The sequence below is a fragment of the Eschrichtius robustus genome, chromosome 13 (genome assembly GCF_028021215.1).
Source record: "Eschrichtius robustus isolate mEscRob2 chromosome 13, mEscRob2.pri, whole genome shotgun sequence".
NCBI classification, from domain to species: Eukaryota; Metazoa; Chordata; class Mammalia; order Artiodactyla; family Eschrichtiidae; genus Eschrichtius; species Eschrichtius robustus.
This window is the reverse complement of record NC_090836.1, coordinates 97174031-97186991: the sequence shown is the minus strand read 5'-3', so window position 1 is coordinate 97186991 and position 12961 is coordinate 97174031.

Genomic DNA, 12961 nt, shown 5'->3' with positions numbered 1-12961 from the left:
AGCTGGCCCTGGTCAAAGAAGAGCCTGTCTCTGTCCGAGTCTGGTCTCCATACAGAAGCTGGGCGGGGAGATGGGGAGATGGGTGAGGGGGTGGAGCCCAGTGTGGAGTCAGGCTGACCTCCTCCGTGGCACCTGCTCCACGTGCACCGCTGCCTTGCTTCCACCTTGTCGTCTTGCCTGGCTCAGTGCTCTGTTCTCCAGAAGTCCTCATGCGGTACTTGGTTCAACAACAGCAGCAACACTGGCGAGCGCTCTCCCATCCCCCCCCACCCCTCCCACGCTCCCCGGTGACCAGTGCGGCCTCGAGCGGTGAGCCAGTGTCACGGAGGAGGGCCAGGGGGTTGAAGACATTCCTTTGCCCCCAGTGGCACAGTGGAGGGGGACTTCCCTCCAGCACATGTCTTTGCCCCCTGCCCCTGCCCATCTCTCTGGGACTGAGAACACGGGGGCTGCCCTTGGGAGGCGGGTGCGTTCAGGGATTAGTGTCACGACCGTCCCTTATCACAAGTGCTGCTGCCATCTCTTAGCAGCTATGTCTGCCTATTAGTTGCAGATGAATGAGTGTGACCATGGCAGCTTCTTAAGGTGGATGGGAGGGTCCGTGACGGGGACCGGGCAAGACCACGCAACTCGGCTGAGGTCAGTCAGGGCGCTGTACATGCGGTGCTGGTGTCAGGGGGCTTGTCTGCCAGGCAGTGCCTGACCAGTCCCCCCACCCACTCCCCTCGCCCTATTCCTGGGCCTCACCAGGAGTGCGGGTCAGCCATGGGGTGAAGTTCAGGATTTGGGGCAAGGTGTAGAGAGTAGGGGTTGAGATGGTATGAGAGTGACAATTTTGCAAAATTATTCAGTCGTTTCATAGAAGCTGAAAGTGTAATGGTTTTTCTGTCCTAGTTAAGCTGTACCTGAAGTGAAGGGGGTGGGTCAGAGTGGCAGCATCTAAATGCCGAGCCCCCCTCAACCAGATCCCAAGCGTGTGTGCCCATCTGCACCCTCTTTGTTCAGGCTGCTGGCTTCTGAGGGTTCACACTTCACAAAGGCCTCTGGCTGGGAGAGGCCACACAAGGATAGCTCACCCACAGGGTGGGGCCTGGAAGGGAGCAGCGGGTGAGCGGGTGTCCTGGCCTCCAGACATCTGAGCCTCTGAGAGTCAGAGGAGGGGCAAAGGCCGGGACTTGAAATCACCTCGTGAGCTATGATGAGGCCTGGACGTGGCCGAGGCAGTGGGGTTAACAGGAAGTGTCCAGAGCGATTTAGAATATTGAGGATTTGGTGATTGGCTTTGAGTGCTGTGAGAGGGACCCTCTGAAAACCTTCTGGGTATCTGGTGTAGGCATATGAATGGGTGTTGGCATCACAGGCTGGGGGACCGGCAGAGGAGTCAGCCCGGGTGAAGCTGAGTGCAGTTTGGGACACCTTGGGTGCGAATCCGACAGAGGGGCCAGGAGGAATTTTCATCCAGAGATTTGAGACTCCTGCCCTCCCAGGTGCTGCTGGAGAAATCTGTCCCTTTGCTGAAGAGTCTTTGCCCCCAGGTGCACCTCAGCTCTGAGATGACTGGTCACCAGACATCCTGGAAGGACCAGGATGAGGACTTAGGTGCTTAGCTGCCGAGGCCACTGGGATATCCAGCCCCTGCCTGCCACCCCTACCCTCCCAATTTCATGCCTTTCATCTGGGTGAGGTTGTGAGGCAGGTGGCTGGGGGATGATGAACCCCATCAGACAGGTGAGGAGGAGGGGCAGGGGGGCTTCCCAGGGTCACTCAGAAGCAGAAGAGTGGACCCCAGGTCTCGGGCGTGATGGATAGAAGCTTCTGAAGAGCTAGCTGCTCAACACAGTACTTAGAGATACTAAAGAAAATAGAACATTCTTTTAAATACCCAACTGAGCTTCCAAGAGAGTAAAGAAATCCCCAGGGACCAAAAACAAACAAAGAGGAAGCCAAAATCAGGGTGACAAGCAGATGCCGACCCTTAGGCTGCCCCGCAGGGTGGGTGGCACAGGGACAGGGGCGGGGAGGTGTTGGCCTTTGCCAATCTTGGTAACCAAGAAGCTTGGATTTTACCTGTATGTAGGGATGGGAGACAAGACCTTGGGCCCCTTCCAAGAGAGATTTGGAACTGAAACACCTCAGTAAAGCTGGACCCGTATCCTCAGTGAAAGAGCAAATGGGGAAAAAACAAGAACAAAAAAACCCATCCTTTTGCAAAAAGCAGAAGAAGTTGTCAAAGAAGTTGGCTCATTTTTGGCTCTGTGGGAAAAATAAAAATGAAGTCTCTCTTGAGAAATTATAACTCTAGACCTTCCCTCACACAAAATTTGAGGTTTGGATTTGCATTGCCCACACAGTCCCAGAACTCCTAAGTCTGGAAATTAATATAAAAAGCAAATGTGGGGTGAGTTACACCCACAGAGCATGTCCCTCTCTGGAGGGACATTCCCATAGTAAAGGCCACGTGGGATACTCACAGATAAAACCGTTGTTAACATGAGCTCTCAATCCCAAATTACAAAACGTACAAAGAAGCAAGCCACAAACAGCAGAACAACAAACAGCAATATATAGAATCCTGCATCTGACGTGTTATTTTCAAACACACATCGAAGAGTTCCAAAAATGATCATGAATATCATGTAGTAGGACATAAAGCAAGTCCCAATAAATTTCAAGAAGTTGGTATCACAGATGATGTAGAAGTTAAAAATCAATAGCAAAAACATAACTAAAAGACAAAACCTCGTGTACTTGGATAGTAACCCAGATCTCTCATTCACCTACATCTTGCTCCTTCCCCAAACGTCTGAAATCTCTTTAGAACAATGAGATTCCAGGATGGATGTAAAAGGCAGTCACACAGGAGGAGCACAGCCAGTGTGAGTTGAAACTGGGTGGGAGCAGGTCCCTCCCTCGTCTCTAGACGGGATGTGATCATTACAGCAAAAGACCAAATTCTTCTCTGTCTTTTCCAAAAATGAGCTCAGTGTGTGACAAAGACATGAGGCTGCATTTAAATGACAGCCGTCCGCAATCAGCCTTTATGAGCCAGAGGGTCTGGGAAACATTTATGCAGAGCCAAGGTGGGCTGATGGAAATGGGACAGAGCAGTTGGCAGGGGTTCTCAGTGCTGTGTCATAATGCCGAGGCCCCCTGCCGACGAGCAACGTGCTCTTTTGGGGTGGACTTGGAGGTCCCTAGGGGTTCTCTGTTAAGGCTCCGATACTCCCACCTGCGAGCCAGGAAATAGGACACACTTTGGAAGAGGCACACGTGGACTCTGTCCCCCACAGGGACTCATTAAAGCGATTGTCATCTCACTGGCTCCCTAGGCAATCCTTGCAGGCACTCACAGCTCGGTTTCCAGGCAGTAGCGTCCTGATGGAGGCTTGCTGCCCTCCCCATCTCTGGCCCCCTCCCTTGCTCATCGCCTGCCTGCCTTTCACAACTCAGGCACTGTGAAGAGACCCTTGTCCAGGTTCAGGTGGCCAGGACACTCCCCTCTCAAGGCCTCGGTGTTCCTTAGCAGTAAAAGAGGCCAGGACTCCCTGCTTGGCACGGTTACTTGGGAGGACTGAACGTGACGGGTGAGAAAGGGTTTTGTTCAAGCACCGCATGGGTAAGAAGGGCCATCTTCCCGATCTACGTAGCCGGAGTCGACCACTCCTCTGACTTCCCGTCCCGGAGTTCTAGCCTTCTGTTCACCAGTTCTTGATGCCCTCCTCCCGTGTGACAGCTCGACGATGGTAAAAAAACAGTGGACAAGTCTGAGCTCTGCCAGCTGTGTGATCTCAGACTGGTCAATCACCCTCTCTGGGCCTCTGTAACCTCTTCTGTAAAACGGGGGAGAGGGCTTCCTCGAATTGTCTTTTCCAACTCAGAATGACTCTAAGGATAACTAATGCATACAGAGTGGACTTCGCAAGGACTGACTCATTAAATCCTCACAATCCAGACAGCACAGTACCCACAACATATAGATGAGGGAACTGAGCTCAGAAATGCAAAGTAACTTGCTCAAAAATTCCTACGTGGTAGAGGTGGGGTTTGAACCCATGCCGTCATACTTACCCACCATGCCGGCATCCTCCCTGTGTAGCCTAGTAGGTGAGGGCTCAGTCACTGGAGCTGGACTGCCTGCCTGAGTGGGACGCTGGGCATATTGCTCATCTCTTCTGTGCCTCCATTTCCCCATCTGTAAAATGGGGGAGGAGAGTAATAGCTCCCTTCCTCGTGGGATTGCAGGGAACTCGGCTGAGGGCTCCACGGGCCAGGCTCTGAGCTGCCCACTCGAGTTTCATTCCGGCCTTAACCCTCCCATGGTACAGCCAAGGAAACTGGAGAGGCAGGTTGAGTCACTTGCTCCAGGTGGTGCTAACTTGTGGAGCTGGGACTGAAATCCAAAAGCCCCGACTTCAAAGTCCGTGCTTTCAACCACTCTGCTTCACCTCCATGTGATGCCCTCAAACTCCACATTCAAAACCAAGCTCCGGACTGCAAATTGGCACTCCCCGCAGCTGCCTGACTCACCACCCTCCCTGACGGGGGCCTGAACCCGGCACCTTGTCTTTGACTCATCCCTTCCCAGCTAGTCCCCAGCATCGTGACTCACTGACCTCTGAATGGAAAAGCCACTCCGATCCCTCCCTTCCTCCTCAGCCCTGCTGCCCTCCCCAGTCCAGACCCCAAAGCTAGGGACAATGGATACCAAGTACCCCCCTTCCAACGGGTAGACTTGCAAAGGAGCTGGACGAAAATGCTCCTGGTCCCTCAGCCCTCCCAGGCCGTGGGGCTAAGGAGCCATGTGGGAGGTGGGGTTGGAGAGGGAACTGTCTTTAGAGACAGTTGGCATCACTCCCCAGCCTCAAGCCAAGTGAGGGAGCGTCAGAGAGCACGGGAGCACGGCATGTGTCCACCGGGGTTTGGGAGGTGAGGCGACTAGGGACAAAGGCGAGAGGCTGGCTTGAGTCCCCTGTTTCCACAAGGCAGGCAGGGACTGAGCTGCTCTGGGGACAGTCTGCACTCCCAGCATTTGGGGGCCAGGATGCAAGAATGTTTCCTGGGGTCCCAGGGGGAACCTTGGAGAAGGTGGCTGGTTTGAGGTCATTTTGAGTTAGGATCCGGCCCCAAGAGGGTTGGGGTGGGGAGGAATAATAAGGAAGGTGCACGTGATCCTATCAGAAGACTTCATGTTGGGTGGACCCCCAGTGACAGGTGCTGAAGGGGTGTTGTGAGTGCCAGCCAGGGGATGCTTTGCCCAGGTAGGAACTGCAGGTGGGACATCCTTAGTGATGCAGGCTCTCTGAGGAACCCACAAAAATGCCCCTAAGGAGAAAGAGCCAGCTCCCAGGCACTCACCTAACCCACCTGAAAACATAGGCTCTCCTGAGGACACCTGAACCAGCCAAGCCAGACTTACCTTGTTACCTCTCTCTCCTCCCTGCCCCAAGCTCCAGCCCTGGAGAAACCAGAGGCAACTAGTGGGGGAAAGGGCAAGGGGAGAGCAGACCAAACTGGGGTCTTAGAGGAAAAGCCCACCGTGCCTCCCTCCTGCTATATAGGTCTTTGAATTTAAGGCAGACTTGAGCTGGGGGAGAGGAGAAGCTTTGACTAGAGCTTAGAGCTTTGCTATTAGACCCGACTATTTTAATACCTAAAAAATAAGATAAAGCCCAAAAGTGACTGAACAAGCTCTGAGATATGCCTAGGATCTCATTCAGAGGTAGGGAAGTTTGGGTCAACAGAACAGGTTAACAAGGCAGCCACTGAGAAAGGGTAATATTCTTTCTGCCTGCTGCCCGCCAAGCACTGCTCATCCTGTGTCTCCCTTCACTGCCTCAGCCTCCTAACAGGCCCTTTTACTTTCTTCTCCTGTTCCTACCGACCCTTGAACCCCGTCCTAGTCTACCGGGCTGAGGCCTGCCAGAACAGCCTTCCCTGCACTGTGCTTTCATCCAGAGAGACAGTCTATCCTAGTGGTCATGAGCTTGGATGTCTCTGTTTGGATCCCAGCTCCTTGACTTGGCAGCTGAGTGACCTGAAACAGGTTGCTTAACCTCTCTGTGCTTCAGCATCACTATCTGCAACATGTGGATCGTGATAGCAGCATGCCTATTACACTATGGTTTTGTGAGTCTTTAAATGATTACATATAAAGCCCTTAGGAACATAGTAAGAAGCATTTCAGCATTAGTGATCATCATTATTCTCAAATGCTTCCTTCTTTTTTTTTTTTATATTTATTTATTTATTTATGGCTGTGTTGGGTCTTCGTTCCTGTGCGAGGGCTTTCTCTAGTTGCGGCAAGTGGGGGCCACTCTTCATCGCGGTGCGCGGGCCTCTCATTATCGCGGCCTCTCTTGTTGCGGAGCACAGGCTCCAGACGCGCAGGCTCAGTAATTGTGGCTCACGGGCCTAGTTGCTCCGCGGCATGTGGGATCTTCCCAGACCAGAGCTCGAACCCGTGTCCCCTGCATTGCCAGGCAGACTCTCAACCACTGTGTCACCAGGGAAGCCCCTCAAATGCTTCCTTCTTGCTGTGTAATCTCGGGAAAGACCCTTTCCTTCCCTGCTTCTCAGTTTCTGTATCTGAAAAATAAATTGTGTGTGGGTACAATTTACTTGTGGCTACAGCTAATGCTGGTGGCAGACAAACTTCAGTGAGGAGAGAGACCCAAGCCTGGACCCACCCCACGGTGGACCGAGAAGAGAGCTGGCAGGCTTGGCAGGCAGGAGTAGGGAGGGGTCCAGCCAGCAGGACTGCCCACTCTACCCTGGTCTCATGCCTTCTGCCTTCTTCTAGCCTCTAGGAGGGTCTCCCCAACCTGCCCCCACCTTCCCCTAGGGACCACCTTGGGTACCCAGTGCTAGATCAGGAAACAGATGGTATTTGAGGAGTAGCTGCCAGGCACCCTTGGTTCCTCACTGGACACACGTGAACAGCCATCCAGGTGAGGTCCCAGGTACCCGCCCCCTTAGCCTCTAGCCCCATCGCACACCTCTGCCTGACCCTGCAGTGTCCATCTGCCCCTGTTCCTCCTTCATCAGGAAGCCTTTCATCTTCCGTCATGTCTGTAGGCAGCACGGGACTGCCCATACCCATTTTACAGACTAAGAAAGGAAGGTTCCCTAAAACTCAGCTTTCCTGCCTCCAAGTGCAGTGTCTGCAAAATCCTGGGAGTCATCAAAAAACTGCCTTTTCTAGAGGAGCTAAAGTAATGGCCACTGGCCCTGAGGTTCCATCGTGCATGAAGCAAATACATCCTGAACACAGGCTGGGTGCCAGTGACCCAGATATGAAGCAGCCTCGGTACCAGACCTCAAGAAGTTCTTGAACTTGTGGGGAACGCAAGTTACAGATCAGTGCAACGGAAACTGGCACTGGGACCACTGGTGAGGGCAGGAGGGGTGCTGCAGTGGCTGATGGGTTTAGGCGGGCTCCTGGGGTCAGGGAAATGCCAGGAAAGGGGGCGGCACTAAGCCAAGGGTGGAAGGAAGCTCCCAGGACGTACTGCTTCCTCACTGGGCAGGGGCTGATTGACTCTTAGAGTGAGAACATGCCACAAGGGGTCTGAAAACTTCTGGGTTCAAATCCCAGGTGTACACCCAGTGACCAGGGGACCTTGGTCAAATTGCTGAACCCTTCTGATTTCAACTTTCTTATGTGTGAAATAGGGATGATTAGAATACGGAGCTCCAGGGCTTCCCTGGTGACGCAGCGGTTGAGAATCTGCCTGCCAATGCAGGGGACACGGGTTCGAGCCCTGGTCTGGGAGGATCCCACATGCCGCGGAGCGACTAGCCCCGTGAGCCACAATTGCTGAGCCCGTGCGTCTGGAGCCTGTGCTCCGCAACAAGAGAGGCCGCGATAGTGAGAGGCCCGCGCACCGCGATGAAGAGTGGCCCCCGCTCGCTGCAACTGGAGAAAGCCCTCGTGCAGAAACGAAGACCCAAAACAGCCATGAATAAATAAATGAATAAGTAAATAAAATTAAAAAAAAAAAAAAAAAAGAATACGGAGCTCCAGGGTTGCCACAGGTGAGGATCTGGCAGGGTAAAAAGTACGGCGAGGAGGAACTGGGAGCATTTGGGATGCTGGTGAGACAGTGAGAGCCCCGGCCCCAGCCCTTACAGCCTCAGAGAGAGGATGCAGCCTTACTAGGCAGCCACTCCTTCTGGTCCTTCTTAGCTGGGCCTGGACTCAGGCACACACGCTCCAGCCAACTCCCAGGTCCCCCATAGGGAGGACACCCGTTTCCTCCTTGTTTCTCAGCCCCTCCTGAGCTGGGAACAGATGTCCTCGCTTCCTGCCCGAGCCTGAGAGGTGGGTTGGCTCCTTTCGCTGCTTCCAGGGAAGTAAAAACCCTGGATGGAACTCTCTGGGCTTCCCCAGAGAGGAAAGCTCTCTCTTCCGAGGCTTCTGCCCCTCCTCTCTGGTTGGGCTCCTAATCCCAGCATCTGCTGCTAAAACACAAACATTTCTGGGCCCTACCGGAGCCCTGCTTCCCCGTGGAAGGCCCCAGTCTGGGATGTGTTGATTGAACACATACATGAGCCTTAGTCTGAATGATTCCCCAAATCTGCTCAGAAAGCGGATGGGAGGGGAACGAAGAAAGGACAGAGCAACTATGGAGGGAGGCACTGTACGTACCTGGGGAATCAAGGTAAAGAAGTAAAAAAGGAAATTAACATTTACTGAGCACCTAATACATGCTAGGAATAAATAAGGAAGGGGGTGGCATGTACTGGGCATCTACTGAGTGCCAGGCATACTGAGTGCCCTGGGAATACAAAGCAGCATGGTAAGAACTGGTCCCAGCCCCTGAGTCCCTGGGAGGTTTCACATATGACATCTCATGTGGTCTTCTAATTCTCATTACAATCCTATGAGGTAGGTACCATGGCCCCACTTTTTAGATGAGGAAACTGAGGTGGCTCTAGTCCAGGGACAGCCCATCCCTGGGTGGAGACTGGACCCTTGGGATGGGGATGTCCAGGATGGGCACAGGGAGCTCTCTTTGTCCTCAGCCCCCACCTCCCCACCCCCTGGGGAAAGGAAGTTCTTTGGCCCAGGAGCACAGCCCAAGAGGCGTTGCCTTCATTCACTGGGAGTTTGAGTATCCACAAGGGCCAGACCCGGAGACCCAGAGATGAGGATGACAGCTGGTCCCCGCCTTTGAGGAGCTCACACTCTTTCAGGAGACAGGTAAAGGGGGAGATCCTGTAGTAGAGGGAAGCCCGGGGGCTGAGGAAGGCAGGAAGAGAGAGACTCACGTGTTGCCCAGTGTCCATTATGTACTAGCACTGAGGGAGTGCGATTTGGGGATAGTTAGGATGACTAACTGGCCGGATCTGCCCAGGACTGAGAGATTTCCTGGGACACAGGACCTGCAGTGCTGAAACTGGGTGAGTCGGTCACCCTAAGCCCTGAGATCAAAGTCTGGCTCTGCCTTGTGCCTGTGGCAGAAACTAGTTACCTAACTAGCACCCAGTCCCCCATTCTTTTAGCAATGACTTTATTATAGTCTGAAATTGCCCCCATACGATTCTACTTCCTCCCTCCCCTGCTTGCAGATATGTTGTGCATGGACTTTACTAGGCTAGGGAAGGAAAGAATATTCTTCCCCCCTTTACTCAGCAGAGCTAATAACAGAAGGCAGGGGGAATTTAGACTCGGTGGTGGAGGAGGGAGACAGTGAATTCCTTTTGGGGTCCCGAGACCAACTGTGATGGGGGCTGTGGTTCATCCTACCACCCCCCACTTCTAAATGTCCCCTCAGGAAGAGAGGCCCAGGGGACCTCAGAGGGGCTGCTCCCTGGTCGTGTGTGGAGAAGCAGATCTTCACGGGGCAAGGGGTGGGCTGTGGCAGCCTTGGAGGGCACCTTCAGGATGCATCACAGCTTTGGTTGGTTGGTTGGTTGGTTGGTTGGTTGGTTGGTTTGTTAGAGCAGTTTTCGGTTCACAGCATATTGAGCAAAAGGTATAGAGGTTTCCCATACAACCCCTGCCCTTATATATACACAGCCTCCCCCATTGGCAACATCCCGCACCAGAGTGGTACGTTTGTTACAATCAATGAACCTACACTGCCACATCATTATCACCCCATGTCCGTAGTTTACATTAGGGTTCCCTCTTGGTGTTGTACTTTCTATGGGTTTGGATAAATGTATATTGACATGTATCCACCATCATGGCATCATGGAGAGTTTCACTGCCCTAAAAATCCTCTGTGCTCTGCCTATTCATCCTTCCCTCCCCCATAATCCCTGGCAACCACTGATCTTTTCACCGTCTCCATTGTTTTCCCTTTTCCAGAATGTCATATCGTTGGAATCATACAGTATGTAGCCTTTTCAGACTGGCTTCTTTCACTTAGTAATATGCATTTAGGGTACCTCCTTGTTTTTTCATGGCTTGATAGTTCATGTCTTTTCATTGCTGGGTAATATTCCATTGTCTGGACATATCAAAGGGCATCCTGGTTGCTTCCAAGTCTTGGCGATTATGAACAAAGCTTCTGTAAACAACCACATGCAGGTTTTTGTGTGGACATCACCCCAGCTTTTGAGCTGAAGCCACCCTCTTCTGGGGCAGTGCCCAATTAATGACTGGGCATGAAAATGGTACTAGGGATTGGGCATTTCTGCCCAGTGCAAAACTTCCCTGATGGGCATTGTTGGCCCTGGAGCACCCAGTTAAGTTGACCAAGGCTTTGTCAGATCTGCATGGAGGTCTGAGGTTCAACCTTCCCAATCGTCTTTCTCCTCTTTATTTTTCCCAGGCTTTAGCCCCCAGTCAACCACTTGCATGTCTAACGCCATCTCAGTGTGCTTCCCAAAGGACCCAACTAACAAACTCTTCCTCTGAAATCAATCCACAATCCACCCAATTCTCTCCATCATCATGACCTCCAAACCCCTCATTCCTCTCATCTGGATGGTTGCATGGTCCCTACTTGGTCTCCGTGTTTCCTCTCCCATCCCTTTATGACCCAGCCCCCACACAACTACCATTGACCTTTTACGAACACAAACCACATGGTGTTACTTCCCTGTTTAAAGCCCTCCAGTTGGGCTTAGAATCAAACCCATTCCCTTCCCCTGGCCTGTAAAGGCCCACATGACCTCACCCTGCCTTCCTCTCCAGCTTCCTTTCTCCCTGGGAGTTCACTCTGCTCCAGCTCCATTGGCCTTCTTTCTGTTCCTGGAATATATCAAACTCATTTCTGCCTCAGGGCCTTTGCACTAGCTGTTCCCTCTCCCTAGAACACTCAGTCCTTCCCCAAGTTTCTACATGGCTGGTTTCTCAGGTCATTCAGGTCTCAGCTCAAATGCACGCCTTTTCTGACAACCTTATAAGTAATGCCCATCTCCTAACCCCCCACCCCACACACACTTCCTATAACTTTCTATCATGTCACTTTTAAAACTTCCCTATCGTTCTCATTACTATTATAAATTAACTTGTTTATTTAATTATTCATTTATTTACTGCTTGCCTCCCCACTATAATATAAAACTGTGAGCTTGTCTTGTTTCCAGCTCTCCCCAGTGCCTGGCGCTATGCCTGGTCCAAAGTTGGTCTCCAAACATATATTTTGAATGAATGACTCTCTTTGTTCATTTAGGGCAGAATTCCCTTTCCCTAAGGATGGAATGACAGTAAAGAAATAAAAACCTCAGAGATGTGAGCTTTAGAGGGAAAATGTGAGGACTACTGCAGTCTTATGGAAGTTCCCCTGAGAATCCTGTTCTGACCACCTCTTGAGGAATTCTGTGTTAGGATCAGGGGGGGTCTCTGGGGGTCAGAGCCCCAGAGAGATGGGTTTCAAGTCCTCCCTGTCCTAATCTCCCCCCTCCACCTCCAGCAGAAGCCAGGGTTGCCTGTGGAGGAAACAGTTCTACAAACATTCACCAAGCAGCTGCCCTGGGCGTGGCCCCATGCTGGATGCTGGGGATAGAGATGAATTACGGAAGAAGGAGGGGGTGACCTTCCAGGCAGGGGACAGTGTGAACAGAGGCAGAGATAGGAGACATTCTGGTGTTTGGGGGGAATTATGCACAGTTGGGTACTGCTCCAGCCAGCGAGGGTAGGAGATGAGATGAGGCTGGAAGGGTGAGCCATGTCCAGATTACCAACAGTCTCATAAACCAAGAGAAGCTAACATAATAAGGCCCAACGTTTATTAAGGCTTTCCATGTACTCTTATTCCCCCATTTTACAGATTGCAGAAACTGAGGCACAGAGAGGGTATCAGGAACTATCAAAGACCTGAGACTTTACCCTCTTTGGAAACTAGGTCACACAACCAGTAACAGCTAGAGGCAGGGTTTGAACTAGGCCTTCTGGCTCCAGAATCCATGCCCTTGACCACTAGGTAATACTGCCTCTTAAGGAATTTGGACTTTATTCCACAAAGGGATGGGTATGGGGAGCCACTAATAGGTTTGTAAGCAGGAGCGTGACGTGTTCATATCATAGATTTAAAAAGTCATTCTAGGGACTTCCCTGGTGGTCCAGTGGGTAAGACTCCGTGCTCCCAATGCAGGGGGCCTGGGTTCGATCCCTGGTTGGGGAACTAGATCCTGCATGTATGCCACAACTAAAGATCCCACATGCCGCAACTAAAGATCCCACATGCCGCAACTAAGACCCAACGCAGCCAAAAAAAAAAAAGTCATTCGAGGGGATAAACAAATCAGTTTAAACAAAATTCAGCTCCAGTCTCTGGACCCACTTATCCAACTGCTGTCCATCTCTCATGGGGAAGCTCACATAAAGGTGGCACCATTTGGTACCCAAGCCACAGAGGCTTTGCTGCTCTTGGCAGCAGTCCCCTCTCCTGGCCTCCTCTGTCCTTCCAGGATGTAATGTGTGTGCTTCTGTCTTCACAGAACACACATAGATGCACCAGGAGTCCCGATGCCTCCCGCACCTGAAGGACTTCACAGCCCCCCTACT